This window comes from Triticum dicoccoides, chromosome 4A (assembly GCF_002162155.2).
Source record: "Triticum dicoccoides isolate Atlit2015 ecotype Zavitan chromosome 4A, WEW_v2.0, whole genome shotgun sequence".
Classification (NCBI taxonomy): domain Eukaryota; kingdom Viridiplantae; phylum Streptophyta; class Magnoliopsida; order Poales; family Poaceae; genus Triticum; species Triticum dicoccoides.
The window spans coordinates 64739742-64753047 of NC_041386.1; positions in this window are offsets into that span (position 1 = coordinate 64739742).

Here is a 13306-nt window from a genome sequence, read left to right on the forward strand (position 1 = left end):
TCCTAATTTTTCGGAGTTTTTGGAGTTACGGAAGTATTCAGAATATACAGATTGCTACAGACTGTTCTGTTTTTAACAGATTCTGTTTTCTTTGCGTTGTGTGCTTGTTTTGATGATTCTATGGTTTTCTTTGATAAGTTTTTGCCATACAAAATTTGGAATACAATAGATATAATTCAAGAACAAAATATGAATTGGCTTTCTACAACACTTATAGTAGTGATTTGTTTTCTTATACTAACGGATCTCACAGAGGTTTTGTTGAGTTTTGTGTGATTGAAGTTTTCAAGTTTTGGGTTATCTTACGGTGGATGAAGTAATAAGGAGTAAGAAGAGCCAAAGCTTGGGGATGCCCCGGCATCCCAAGCTATTATCCAAATAGAGCAAGCAACTAAGCTTGGGGATGCCCTGAGTGGCATCCCCTCTTTCTTCTAATGACCATCGGTATTTTACTTGAAGCTATATTTTTATTCGTCACATACTATATGTTTTGCTTGCAGTGTCTTGTATGATATGAGTTTTTGCTTGTTTTATTTTGTGTTTTAAGTCTTGATTCCTTGCTGGACACACCTATTTGAGAGAGCCAAAATTATGCCATGACGTGTTATAATTGCTCTCTATGCTTCACTTAAATTTTTATGAGCTATGGATTTGCTCCAGTGCTTCACTTATACCTTTTTGAGCACGGTGTGCTTTAGTATTTTTGAAGAAATGCTCTCTTGCTTCAATTAGATTTATTTGAGAATTAGTAAAATTTTAAAGAAATTCTCTCTTGCTTCACTTAAATTAATTTGAGACAAAGAAATTTTGTGCTCATGATCTTCACTTATATTTGTTTGAGCTTATCAAAAGCAACACATGAAAATTAGTCCCAAGGTGATAGATATCCAAGATGGATATAATAAAAACTTTCATGAAGATCATTGGACAAAATAAACTTGATTCTTAGTAATAGTTTTGAGATATGATGATGTGATATGTGAGTCATGTTGATGAGTAATTATGCTTTAGTAAGAATATTGGTGTTAAGGTTTGTGATTCCCTATGCAAGCACGAAAGTCAATAGTCATGCAATGAAATTATATCCTACTTGTGGTGCATTATTCGGTGTTAATTATGCTTAATGCTCGCTTATGAGATTATTCGTTTCTTGGTTGGTCGCTTCTCAATCTTTTGCTAGCCTTCATTTTGCACTAAGTATGATCACTACTTGTGCATCCAAATTCCTTTAAACCAGTTTTTCCACATGAGTCCACTATACCTACCTATTTGCGGTATTCTTTTGCCGTTCTAAGCAAATTCGTATGGGCCATCTCTAATATTCAAAATAAATTTCTCTTTTGTGTGCTCGTACCGCTCGCGAGGCGGTGAGGGGTGGCTAATATTTTCCATGCTAGATGTGTTTTCCTCACGATGAATGTTTATTCACTTGCCATTGCATGAGAGTAAGGCAAAGGTATTAGGGATGCCCAGTCCCGAAACGAAAAATGAATTTACTTTATGTTGTCAAATAATAAATTCCTTGGGAAGTGTTTGGTATGGATGGCACCCGTGGATACGATTAGCCATGGAAAATGAAAGTATGGTGGAAAAAGGAATAAACTTTAATTTCTGTTTGGGAACCGCCTATGATATATCTAGCATGGAAAGTGTTGGGAACTCTAAGTCGTTTTCTTTGGTGGGAAAAGTATGTCTCTCAAAATGTTTTTATCTCTCAATTTTTTCTTTGAGCTCTGGCACCTCTACAAATCCCTACTTCCCTCTGCGAAGGGCCTTTCTTTTACTTTATGCAATTTTTATTTTTGAATTTGAGTCTCCATCTTCTCTTATAAAAGAACCAACTAGGGGCACTATGATCATACTTCAGCATTGGGTGTAGTTAATATGCGAATGTGTTTCATGAATTGATCAATGATTGAGCATGATGGGCTAGGGATAGCTTATTTTAGCATTGATATTTTGAAAGACATGGTTGCTTGTTGATATGCGTGAGTATTTAAGTTATCATGTCAAAACTACAATTGCTTTGAACAATATAAAAGCCCAAATGTCCATTCTATAAAGAAAAGAATATGATATGACATGTTAGGCAGCATTCCACATCAAAAAATTCCGTTTTTATCATTTACTCTACTCGAGGACGAGCAGGAATTAAGATTGGCGATGCTGATACGTCTCCAACGTATCTGTAATTTTTGATTGTTCCATGTTGTTATATTATCAATCTTGGATGTTTTATCACCATTTTATAGTCATTTTATATCATTTTTGGAAGTAACCTATTGACATAGTGCCAAGTGTCAATTGCTGTTTTTTTGCATATTTTTTACATCACAAGTAATCAATATCAAACGGAGTCCAAACACAGCAAAACTTTTTGTGGAGTTTTTATGGACCAGAAGACATCCGATGGGCTGAAGAAGCACCTAAGGGCTGCTCCGTGGGGAGCACAACCCACCAGGGCACGCTTGGAGGCCCAGGCGCCCCTTGGTGGGTTGTGCCCACCTTGGGTGCCCCCTGGACCGCCTATTTAGTCTATAAATACCCCAATATACCAGAAACCCTAGAGGAGTCGATGAAAATCAATTCCAGCCGCGCAGAGTCCAGAACCACCAGATTCAATCTAGACACCATCACAGAGGGGTTCACCACTTCCATTGGTGCCTCTCCGATGATGCGTGAGTAGTTCTTTGTAGACCTTTGGGTCCGCAGTTAGTAGTTAGATGGCTTCCTCTCTCTCATTTGATTCTCAATACAATGGTCTCTTGGAGATCCATATGATGTAATTCTTTTGTGGTGTGTTTGTTGGGATCCGATGAACTTTGAGTTTATGATCAGATCTATCTCTTTTTATCCATGAAAGTTATTTGAGTTTCTTTGATCTCTTATATGCATGATTGCTTATAGCCTCGTATTTCTTCTCCAATATCTGGGTTTTGTTTGGCCATGCTTTGTAGTGGGTTCGATGTTACGGTGCTTGATCCCAGTGATAGAAGGGAAACCGAGACATATGTATCATTTCTATTAAGGATAAAATGATGGGGTTTGTTTCTACATAAATAGATCTTGTCTACATCATGTCATCGTTCTTATTGCATTACTCCGTTTCGCCATGAACTTAATACACTAGATGCATGCTGGATGTAACATCCCAATTTTCAGTTTGGATGTTAATCACTGGGTCATCATATGCATCCATGATTTTTGCATTTCGAATTTGGTGTATTTGGACATTTTGATCCTAGAGACTTAAGCAACTCAAGGACCATTTGAGAGAGTTGGAGGTGTTCACAAAAATCCATTCTTGAATTTTCAAAATGGGAAAAATTGGATCAAAGTGATTTTTATTTGAAATTATATTTCCAATTATTTTCAAAATAAATAAATAATGAGAGAAGATAATATGACTTCTTCAAAAAGGGCTGGGAAATATTGGAAATTTAATTTTGAATAAAAATATATTTTTATTTGAATTTTATTTGGAATTTTATTTGGTTAAATTAGGGGAAAATGTGCATTTTTAAAAATTGCATTTAGCCGAGAAAAATGTTCACTTTGTCCTAAATATTAGGAGAGGACGGTGAAAAGCTAGAATTTTAGTATTTTTTTATTTTATTTGTATTTTTTCTTCACGGTGAAATTATTTTAAAAAAAGTTTCAGACCGAACTAGGCTGAAGGCCCTGCCGGCACAAACCGCGTCCCAACCTTCCACCTCGCGCCCGAGCCGGACTCCTCCGAAGTCCGAGGGCCACACACCGCCAACTGCCCCCCTGCCCAAGTCGGACCCCCTCGGGGCTCCTTATAAGCCGCCCCCTGCCCTCTCCTCCACCAAGTCGCGCCACCTCCTACCGCCTCGAGCCGTCGCTGCAGCCGCCCGCCGCCGTAGCTGTCGCTGCCGCTGCCGAGCCGCCGTCGCCGCCTGTCGCGCCGCCCCGCCGCACTGCTCGTCGCCGCCGTTCGCCATGCCACCCCGCACACAGCCGCCGGAGCCGCGCCACTGTTTTTTTCACGAACCGGTATAACCGCCGAGAAACCCGCCCCGGTTTTTTTCAGTTTCGGTTTTTCTTTTAGATTGGTTTGTTTATTTAGGTTAGTTTAATTAGCGAACGTTCCTTCGTTTAGATCTGTTAGTGAATTCTTTTGTTCTTTAGTTTCTGTTAGCGAACGTTCGTTAGTTAGATTTTTCTTTTTAGTTTTATTATCGGTCGAGGACCTATCCGCGATTAGTTTTTTACAGATTAGTCCCTAATCTTTAAACCCTCACAACTTTTTGCTCGTTAATCCAAATCCAATGAAACCAATGCCAAATTCTTCGTTACGTTCCCCTCTGTTCAGATAACAAACTTAAACATGTTTTTGAAAATTTAAAATTTGGTTTCAAGCAGATTTGACTTTGAACTTCTTTTGATCGTAGTTTGAGTTTTGTAGCTCCGATTCGACTGATTCTTCTTGCAAATCGAAGCTTTTCACTTGAACTTTCTGTTTAGATCTTTTTATTTTGATTTTACCTTTTCATTTTATTCTTGAGTGCTTGTGTATGCTATTGTTTATTTACGATAGAGTTTCCGGAGTGCGAGGCTTGCTACTACGAATCTCTAGGGTTTTCCGATCGTCAGCAAGGCAAGTAACACTTTGATCATATCCCTTTATTACCCAGTTTTTATGCATTAGTCTGAACCCTCAAACATTGCATGAGTAGGATTGGTAACATGTGGGTGTGGTTAAGTAGTTGATGAGGTAGGAACCTATTGTCTTTTATCAACCCCGGGTATTATACATTATGCTGATACTGCTTGCTATGCTCGTAGACGGGGATTGGTATATGAGAATCATGAAAGTTGTGAGAGTAATATTAACTAAGGGAAACTTAAGGTGGCTACTTTAATACACATCTGGGTGAATTGGTTGCGGGCACCTAGGGAATCCAGTGTTATCCTAGGAGATCCCGGGGTACCCGTGTCATTATCCTATGGAATGCCACCCAGGCTCAAAGGGATCATATGATATTTCATGCCTAGAAACTTATGTGTGCAGCCACAAGCCATTATGGGCTCTGGCAAAGTTGAGTAAGTTGTGGGAAACCTTTCCATGATAGGCTAGCAGATGTAGGGGTATTGTAGGTGTACCGGCCTATCTATCGGTTAAGGGGACCTCTTCGGGAAGACTATGTGACATCCCTGACTTGACCGTACACTAATCATGCATGCAAATGTATACGACCAAGATCAAGGACTCACGGGAAGATATCACAACACAACTCTAAAACACAAATTAAAATAAGACAAGCTTCATATTACAAGCTAGGGGCCTCGAGGGCTTGAATACATAAGCTCAAATACACAAGAGTCAGCGGAAGCAATAATATCTGAGTACCGACATAAGTTAAAAAAGTTTTGCCTTAATAAGGCTAGCACAAAAGTAGCAACAAACGAAAAGGCAAGGCCTGCTACCTGGGACCTCCTAACTACTCCTCGAAGCTGAACTCCACGTAGAAACATCCTCGGGATCCTCTGGCTCCTGGACTCCATCATCTAGTTGCGACATCCGAGAAGAAAGGAAAAGGGGGAAAAGAGGGAGCAAAGCAACCGTGAGTACTCATCCAGAGTACTCGCAAGCAAGGATCTACACTACATATGCATTGGTATCAAATGGAAAAGGGTAGTATATGTGGACTGAACTGTAGAATGCCAGAATAAGAGGGGGATAGCCCGTCCTCTCGAAGACTACGCTTCTGGCAGCCTCCATCTTGCAGCATGTAGAAGGAGTAGATGGTAAGTTCGCCAAGTGTCATATCATAGCATAATCCTACCCGGCGATCCTGCCCTCGTCGCCCTGTGAGAGAGCGATCACCGGGTTGTATCTGGCACTTGGAAGGGTGTATTTTATTAAGTATCCGGTTCTAGTTGTCATAAGGTTAAGGTACAACTCTGGGTCGTCCTTTTACCGAGGGACACAGCTACTCGAATAGATCAACTTCCCTGCAGGGGTGCACCACATTTCCCAACACGCTCGATCCCCTTTGGCCGGACACACTTTTCTGGGTCATGTCCGGCCTCGGAAGATCAACATGTCGCAGCCCCACCTAGGCACAACAGAGAGGTCAGCACGCCGGTCTAAATCCTATGGCGCAGGGGTCTAGGCCCATCGCCCATTGCACACCAGCACGTTGCGTACGCGGCCAGTGAGCAGACCTAGCAACCTCCATTACAAAGGAAGTTGCGTTACGCGGTCCAACCCGGCGTGCGCCGCTCAGTCGCTGACGTCACGAAGGATTCGGCTGATACCACGACGTCGAGTTCCCATAACTGTTCCCGCGTAGTTGGTTAGTGCGTATAGGCCAGTGGCCAGACTCAGATCAAATACCAAGATCTCGTTAAGCGTGTTATTTTGAAGTAACCGCGAACGCCGACCAGGGCCATGCCCACCTCTCTCCTGGGTGGTCTCAACCTTCCTATCGCTTCGCCACAATGTAACAGTCGGGGGCCGTCGGGAACGCAGGCCCACCACAACCTGGATGGAGCCACCCGTCCTTTCAGCCCCCACACCGGAATCACTCGTAGGTACTCTACGAGCCGACCCGACTTTAGTCACCACGAGTATCATATATTATGTATAAGTATATACCCGTGATCACCTCCCGAGTGATCACGGCCCGATAGTATAGCATGGCAGACGAACAAGAATGTAGGGCCACTGATGAATACTAGCATCCTATACTAAGCATTTAGGATTGCAGGTAAAGGTAACAACGGTAGTAGCAAAGACAGGCTATGCATCAGGATAGGATTAACAGAAAGCAGTAACATGCTACACTACTCTAATGCAAGCAGTAGAGAGAAGATTAGGCGATATCCGGTGATCAAGGGGGGGCTTGCCTGGTTGCTCTGGCAAGGAGGGGTCATCTTCGATGTAGTCGAACACACAGACATCGCAGCGGTCTCGGAGTCTACCGGAAAGGAGTAACGGAGGGGGAACACAACAAATAACAAAGCAATCAAATGTAACACAAAGCAAGACGCGACAATACGTTGTGCTAGGGGTGACCTAATGTAGGGATAGGCGATACGGACGAAGGGGGAACAACCGGGAAAGTATTCCTGGTGTTTCGCGTTTTCGGACAAATGAACCGGAGGGGGAAAGTTGCGTGTTTGCTATGCTAGGGATGTGTGGTAGATGAACGGGCTGCGTATCTGGACTCGTCTCTTCGTATTGAGCAACTTTCATGTACAAAGTTTTTCCATCCGAGCTATGGTTTATTTTATATTAATTTAAAAAGATTTAAATCATTTTAGGATTTATCTAATTAATTTTATTCAACATTATCCAGAACAGTGCATGCTGACATTAGTAGTAAATAGGGGTGTTGACTGATCAAACTGACATGTGGGTCCCGTTCATCATTGACTAGACTAACTAATCATGATTAATTAGTTTAATTAGTTGTTTAGCTCAATTAATCAAAATTAATTAATTTCATTAATTCTTTTATTATTATTATTATTATCAATTCTTGTTTAAAATGTTCTGGGCTGGGCCCTCGTGTCACTGGCCCAAGGGGCATGGCAGGCGAACGGGCGTTGGGCACGGGCGCCCGATAGGGCTTCGCCAAGCGAGGCAAGCGGGGCTGCGGCGGGGCGCCGGCCAGGGTGGTGGCGCGGTGGCCGGCAGGGGTGGCCGCGGGGCAGATGCGGTTCACCGCCGGCAAGGTCAGGCGGAGACAGGTTGGCGAAGGCGGGTGGCCAGGCGGCTATGGCGACGGCCTGGAGCAGCGAGGCTCGCGCGGGCGCTAGCTGCACGGGGGAGGCAGCGGCGGCGGCGGGCGCACGCGCGGATGTAGAGGCGCGCGCGAGCGCGGCCACAAGGCTGCTGGCGGGGTGCGGTCGGGTGCTGCCCGGGGCATGGCCAGGGCGCAGCTGGTGCATCAACGGGCATGATAAGGCTCGCGGGGACGAAAAGGGAGTATGGTGAGCGGGCATGCCTGGGCCTGCGTGGCGCGCGCTAGAGGTGCGAGCTTGCGCGGGGTCAACGGCAGAAGTGGGTGCGGTCATCAATGATGGACCGCGGCGGGCGGCGCCGGGTGCGGTCAGGCGTGGTTGCAGGCGGACTGCGGGAGGCGCGGTGTGCAGCGGCGTGCAGGGCGTAGCCGACAACGACAAGTAGCTAGCAGCAGCGAGTAGGAGCAGCGGAGCAGTGAAACAGCAGCAGGCGTGGGCGGCGGCAGCAGCACACAAGCGCGGCAGACGAATAGAGAGGTTCGGGCACGTCAGTGATGGCGTCCTACGGCGACGGGAGCAGAGGAGAAGGGGGAAATGGAGGAGGGCTCACAGGGAGTTGTAGGGAGGTGGCAGTGGGCTCCAGGCGGCTTGGGGTGGCCGGATTCCATGACGGCGAGGCAAACAGCGTCGGGGACGAAGAAGTCGAGGGCGGCGGGGGCGTCCAGCGAGGCGGGGCTCCATGGAGGAAGGCAAGGCGTGTCCAGCGACGACGACGAAGGCGATCCGGCGATGGGGTTGGCGCTGGCAACGATGCATGACGACAGAGGCGAAGGGATCGGGGTTCGCTGTCTGGATCCAGAACGTGGAGGGGAGTGGGGAACAAGGAGGAAGTGGGCGTCGTGTGAAGTGGGGGGTGTTAGGGTTTCTGGGAAGTGGGGGTAGGTTTAGTGGGGGTGGTGGGCCGACCTGGTGGGGTGGCCAACTGCGTAGAGGCCCCGTGGGGGAAGCGGGGGTTCTTTCCCCCCTTTTCTTGTTAGTTTTGTTTCCTGTTTTTGTTCTTCTCCTTTTCCTTTTTCTTTATTTTCTTTTCTATTTTAATTTAAGTTCCTCTTTTATTTTAGTTTTATAAACTATAAAAGTAGTCCCTACTTTTGTGTTAAAAAATAGGCTACTGCCACATAAGTTTGGGCAACCAAATAAAATTGTTTAATATTTCATTTAACGTAAAAGGCATTCAACTAATTGTTATTGGCTACTGTTAAAACATTTTAGAGTATTTTACACTTTTATAAAAGTGTGGTTTTTCCACCAAAATTACCTATGAAGTATTTGGTTCAGCCCGAACATTTTAGTTTTATTATTTGAAAACTTTTATTGTTTGCTTTTGTTTTGAATTTGAAATTTGAATTGGGTTTCGAACTGATGCGAGTTTATCCACAGTAACTGAGGTGACGTGGCATCATTAGCGGGGGATCACTGTAGCTTAATTATCCGGGCGTCACAATTCTCCTCCACTACAAGAAATCTCGTCCCGAGATTTAAGAGGGGGACTAATGGGGAAAGGATTTGGTTACGAAATTCTAACGAGTCTTCTCGGTCTTGGTTGCTCTTCTCGAAGAGGTCCATCCATTATATTGATGTCTTCATTTCTCTACTTCAGGTCATTATGATGAAATCAGCATCCTTTCTTCGGGAACTTCTTTGTACTTATGAAAGAGTAAAGGGTGGGTATATTCCAGGAGAACGGACCTCTGCAATGTTGACTATCTGGTAGCTAACATCGGGGAAGGTGGCAGAAAGTAACTCGAACTGAAACTTAAGAAAATATCGAGAGTAAAGTAAGGAGGTACCATGAGAAGTTTCAAGCAGGTAGGCAATCGCTCGATGCGTGAAACAAAGTGTGAAAGGGGTCCAGACCAACGAGAATAAGTATTGCGTCTGATACGAGAATAGATTATTGGAAAAGTGACCCCATGAAGTACATATGAAGTCAAGCGCGAGGAATAACTTTGGCAACAGGGGTGTACAGGAGAGTCATGTTTTGATCCTGGGACCTGTGGGTTATGGGCCCACCAGGTGGATTAAAAGTAGGAAGGGCGGTGACGTCTTGCACAATCATGTAAGCAAGGCATGTTAGAGGATAGCATGTCGGTTATGTCGGCAACAACATCGGTACCAAGGGCGAGGGACGAAGAGAACCATTTTCCTGCTCGTTGAATGAGGCAGACCAATAGGCAAAGTTCTCGTCCATCGGGGGCTATCGGAATGTCATCAACAATAGTAACAGGGTCTTGCTGACATAATTGTACACCGAGGTGTTTACATAAGCAGGGAAATATTACTGCTTATATCATGTAGATCACAAGAAAGGTTAAACTAAGCAATGGAAAGGAAAATAATATTATTAGATTAAATACAACAATGGAAAGGAAAATGTGTTTAAACACATATTTCAGGGGTATATCATTCCCAAGGACAAGGAGAGCATGATATCCATGACAGGATATAAAGTATAAAACCATTTAGGTAAGGGGAGATAAATTTCATGACATTACCCATAAAATGGTGTTTGGATAATTGAGCAAGAAATATTTAGCATTGGGCTTCAAATGTTCTTGTTGAAAATCGGAGTACCACAGACATGCTTCGAGATAGCATTGACAAGGTTTTCAAGCAAGGATCAAACTTGGATACACAAAGGATTCATCAGAAACAACATATAGAATAAGTCTTATTGTTTCCTCATGGACGAATGGTAAACCTTGCTAAATAGGAAACTATAACAATAGGTTCCCTGGCCAGGTGTGCTAGGCATGACATCACCTTTCCGAGTGCTATAAAGACCAGTGTTATAACACTTGGAAATATGTTCCAACCATCATATCTAACCAAGATTCAAATCTAATTGGTGTCAGGATACCTCAGACTCATGATGCCTCAGAAGGAAGGGGTGCAACACAATTTTACGAGATGGCATTGCAAAATTCTCGGGAGATGAACTATGGAAGCAAGTTCTGAATCATGAGTTCATCATTAAACCAAGGAGAGGATGAGGAGGTGGCTGATGAACTCAGCGAAAATTCATTGAGATTTCCAAAAGATGGATCTCCACAATTAGGTGAACAAGGAGATAAAATTTGTCAGATCGAATGATATAATGAGGTATGCTCGAGGAAAACATACACAATTAAACATTGGTTGAGAGGTGCACCCAAAATAAGGGCTTAGGTAGCATGATCAATGTTAGAATGGTGATTCGATAACCAATGGTCTAAGAATGAAATATCGACCATTAACTTCAAAGCAATAGGGTTGCTAGAAGTTTTGGTGTCACACATCATAGTTCAATTGTCGGTTTTCCGGTTAGAAACAACACGGGGACCAAGGAATGAACGGATGTGGCAAGAAGTACCACCTGTATCAAGATCTCTTAAGAGGTGGTGAAATTCTCACGACTTTCTTGACATAAAAGATGGTAATACTTCCAAGGTAAAGAAGAACAAATGCTGGGTAGCAAGGATCTCAAGGTATAACACAAAACACGAACAAGTTTGTGTTGAACAGAAGGCAATAAAGTGGTCGATGATAACCCAAATCATCGAGGGCAAGGATGGTATTTCTCAACATGAATTCATCTGATAACCTGGAAGAGCTTAGAATGCTAATGATGATCATGCCAAATTTTGTCGAAGGGCTCCACGAAGAAGCAATTGAATAGCGGCTACATCAAGCAACATGACTAATGCAGCGAAATATTATTGGAACCACGGATACGACACCAACTCGTATCAAGCTTGTTGTTCAAGGTGAAACAATAAGACATGGAAGATCGACATAAGCTTAGCTCGTTGTCTAAAGTTGTGCTCCGGGATTAAGAACCAGGTAGCACAGATAAAATCATCATGATAATGATATAGCTGATCAGGCTAGGAATAACTTGAAGGGTTATTAAACTCGTAAGCAATGAAAATTACTTAGATTTATTGAATCAGAGTGCAGACTCGATTCACTTATCGATGTTCTCGGTTGACGATAACCTAGAACCCGTGGAGTCACTATGACAGGGAAGGTATTACTTCATCAGAAATTCATAAGATATATCCTCGAGATACCATGGGGGTAATACAAGAAGGCATATCAAAATAGAGGCTGGGCAGGTGTATTGATCTGCAGAAGGCAAGTACTCAAACTTGTCCGAGAAATGGAATCAAGAGAAAATATGGTCGGAACCACGGTTGCAAAAGACAAATTCCCATATATAAGATGAACTTATACCAAAGAGGGTTTAAGAGTAGCATCCATGATAAGATCAACATCGTGTCCATGGGCATGAACGCAAGGTTCAAGGTCGACTCCCACTTCTCCAATACACAACTTCTCATTTACTGCTCTCGGTTAAGAATGTTTAGAGTTTGAAAGTTTAATTGGCGGAATACCAGAAGGTTATGACCCATGAAGACTTTTGGGTTCACACAAATTAAGGAAGGTATATGTTCAACCCATCGAGGCATCTTAGAAACATATACCACAACTCCAGGAGTAATTCATACAAGCTCGAAGGCAACACATGGTTGAGAAAGCAGAGGATACAATTTACGAAATGCATTATGTATCTGAGGAAAGGCTCTCAAGCTTATTGAATATGAAGGACATTGTCGGATAAAATCCGACAAAGGTTCTGGTGGTCCACAAGGGATCTGATGTGAGCATCGGTACTCAACCAGAGGAAGAAAGAATGCAAGGAGATCATATTATAGAAACAACTGACTAACTCAAAGCTCAAATGCAAAGGAATTTTGAATTCCAAGACAAGGGATCAGAAGCAATGCTCTAATTAGGGATGGATAATTTGAATAGCCTTAGGGGTACAATCGATGGTGATTTGGGTGGTCGAGAACCAGCTCATGTTCAAAATGACATAAGAGCCGGAAGGATGAATTATAGGATCTGATTAAGGATTGCGAGCATTCACAACATATAGATTCAACCGACTCAAACTGATAATGACTAAGGATGCCAATAAGACTAGCGGACTTATGAGGTTAATCATAATGCAAGCAAGCAAGAATTTCAAGAGCAATAGGCCGTTGAGATTTTCGGAGATTGAATGGTATTTCGAAGACCTTTGTGAAATACATGTATCCACTGGGGATGAGCGGATACATGATAAGTGCAAAAAACTATTCGTAGGGGTATTCAGATTGCCAAGAACGATAAGGGCAGTGGGCACAAAGTATTTTTGGAACAATATAGAGAATTTCGGGGTATCTTGTAATAACAAGATTAACTATGAATAAAAGTAAGGATAACAGACGTAGGTATTTATCCATAGGGATATATCAGTGGTAGGGAATTGCAAAATTGATGGCCACAAGGTCTCGAGAGAACATCGTAGAGTGTCTTCGGAATCTTCTGGTGAAGCAAGCGATCGTTCGGATCGAGGGGCTCTCCGGGAGAAAGTATTTACGAGAACCTAGAGTTAGAGTTAGCAAATCATTTAACCCGAATAGGAGAGAGATCAGAGTCCCAGAGTATAGACGAGGAGTAAAAGATCCTAATACCACCTAATGGCGACGTGGCCGCATAAGGC